Source organism: Barbatula barbatula (assembly GCF_947034865.1).
Source record: "Barbatula barbatula genome assembly, chromosome: 2".
Classification (NCBI taxonomy): domain Eukaryota; kingdom Metazoa; phylum Chordata; class Actinopteri; order Cypriniformes; family Nemacheilidae; genus Barbatula; species Barbatula barbatula.
In genome coordinates this window covers 1,387,107-1,389,896 of record NC_136767.1, presented here as the reverse complement: position 1 = coordinate 1,389,896, position 2,790 = coordinate 1,387,107, and positions in this window count along the sequence as shown.

Genomic DNA, 2,790 nt, shown 5'->3' with positions numbered 1-2,790 from the left:
ACCTGTGTTCAGAAGCAAAAAAACATGGCTTTATATGCAAATAAAGAGGATATATTTAAGGTTACCACACGTTTCATTCATTCACATTTAACTTTCAATAATTAAACAGATATTGAACTTCCAATCATTGATTTCCCCCAAAAAAGGTTTTCCAAAATGGCAAGTTTTGTGGTCTTCCCAGAGGAGAGTCGAATTATTAGAGCATAACTTATATGACCGAAACACCGTACTCAAAAACCAAACACCAGCTGGTGTTACCCACTCACCCACACACGTCCCCAAACCTGCGGTCACAATGTGTAACATCGCTGCAAGTCTTTTACTTCAGATGTGACATCGAACAGCACGCAACACTTTACTGCTAAATGTTATAAAAGCTTCAACACACACAATAAAGTTCTGACTCACCACACGTTTGTAAAATAAAGGACGATCTCTGCCATTGACTCAAACAGCTTAGTGTCATTTCTGAGTCCATACGAGTATAAAACAGCAAGATTTATTTTACAAACACATAGATTGTCAGAAAGCTAGTAAATTCATTTAGATGGATCATAGGCTTACAGCTGTCACGGTGCACATGTTGCAACTGGAGAATAAAGGACAACAAAAGAAAACAGGCACAAATTTCAACCGCCTTTTCATTTTGAAATGCTGATAAGAGAGGAGGAACAGTGATTGGATGAGCGAGAGTGAAAGGGGCGTGTGGAGGGAGTCAGCGGGAGTCAACCTGCTGTGCAAGTAATAAACAAAACCTGTCACTTTTGCTGGTCTGAGGTCTGTGGTTTCTCTTTCACAATCAAAACAGATTTTTTTAAATAAAAAAAATGCATGCAAAACATTTGCTTTGTGTTTTATTACGATGCAATCTTTTATTATTCTGTTTGGGGAAGCTGGAAACACAGAATTGTCAGATTTCGAATTTCTTTTTGTCTGTTGCCGGACTTTAATCTTGAGTTATTTATTGACACGAGAAATGAAACACTCATTTGGTCAGGCAAACACATAGCCAGCACTGAATTCACTGGTTAACATACAGACAATACTCAAACTCAAAATTTTATGATCTCATCAAGAGCAGAAGCATGTTGGCTGCATAAAGTATTGTGCTGGGCTGTCTCGTGGCATCCTCTGGGAGAAAGAAGCCATGGAAAATACATGCATGCAACTGACAGACAATAAAACAACAATAAACAGCATCCCGCTTTACTCAACTTATTTCAGGAATTATCTCACCCCAAAAATATGTAAGAGGGGATAAAAAGGCATCAAGTTATACATTTGGTTTTGGCATCTTAATCTCAGATCCCTTTTGGTTGTAAAAGCAATGCAATGCCCATATCATATTCACTGAGCACACGTTTCAAGCTGAAAATTGAATAATATATAGTAATTCACAAACTTAAAACATTGCAGGGTGAACTTTGTAAACAGAAGCCGTTAGCCCATGCCACACATATCTGTGTGCGGTCCGTATTTTTTCACGCGCCCATGTTAACTGAATAAATTATTTATACAGCACGCGTATGCGGTGCGGCCTGTCCGTTGCAGATGCGTCAGTGCAGCGATCGATTACGCATCGAGTCTATTTTTGCTGTACAGCACAGACTGTTTTAAAGCGACATCACACGTATCATGCTCTAAATGCCATGGATAACACGTGGCAAAATATTGAGGTAGAGAAATACAAAGTGATTAGTGAACCTCAGGACTGTTTTTATAATGACATGAATGCTACAGAAAAGGCATTGGAGTTTCATCATGGATTCTTTTGAAACTCTTTTAATAGGCTAGGCTAATATAACTTCACGTTAGCATTACGTGTTTTGAAGTACCACCCTAACATCAAAACTACAGAGAAAATAACATTTAGTACATTCTTTTCAGCTGTTGTGTTTAGTCCTGAAAATGTTTATTATTGTATTTCTGTGTTGACCTACACTTAATTCAAAGTCATGTTTTTTAATCTTTTTATACCATGGAAGTTTATGCTGTTATATATTGTTATATATATTATTATCTATCAACCACTCGCACTAAACACAAAACAGAGAATCAAAATGATGAAAATAGCGCGTTTCATAAACCCTTTTCAAAAACGTACGTTTCGTTCTATCATATATCGGAAATACCCATACCCATTGTTGACTGAATCACACAGAAGACGCGGACCACTAGCGAGCTACAAACGTAGTATGCGTGGAAGCACAATGGCGCATGACAGATATGTACTGCATACGTGTTGCTCTACGCACCGCTTACGCACTGCACACAGAGTGTGTGCGGTCCAGGCGTTACAGTGGTAAAAAATGTATGCCATTTTTGAAGCAAGAGCCCCCTGGAGGTCTATGCAGGAGCTGCGCGGGTTTAGTGGGCAGATATTGTATAGAAGTCTCCACATTACTTTTGAACGTGGTAGTAAACAATGTGACGTATTTCCTTTTTGTGTTGAAGCCTCCTTATTATTAGCCGACCGGTGAAAACAATGGAAGTCATTACAACTAATAACGGAAGAAATGAGATGGCTGCTTGCTCTTGTATCTTGGTCTCCACCGACCTGCAGCACCAGCATTTATCACAGCTTTCAAAAACGAATCAAAACATATCTAACCAATAACTCTCTCCCTTGCTTCAGGATTAATCCTCCTAGTAACATGGCCTGGTAAACTGATATTTTTCTACATTTAGTGTCACTCTCCCCATAAATGCCTGGCTTTGAATAATGTTTATTCACGAGTTCGCCTCGCAGATAATAAACTGGGATGGATAGGTGGCGTATTTGACGTGCTG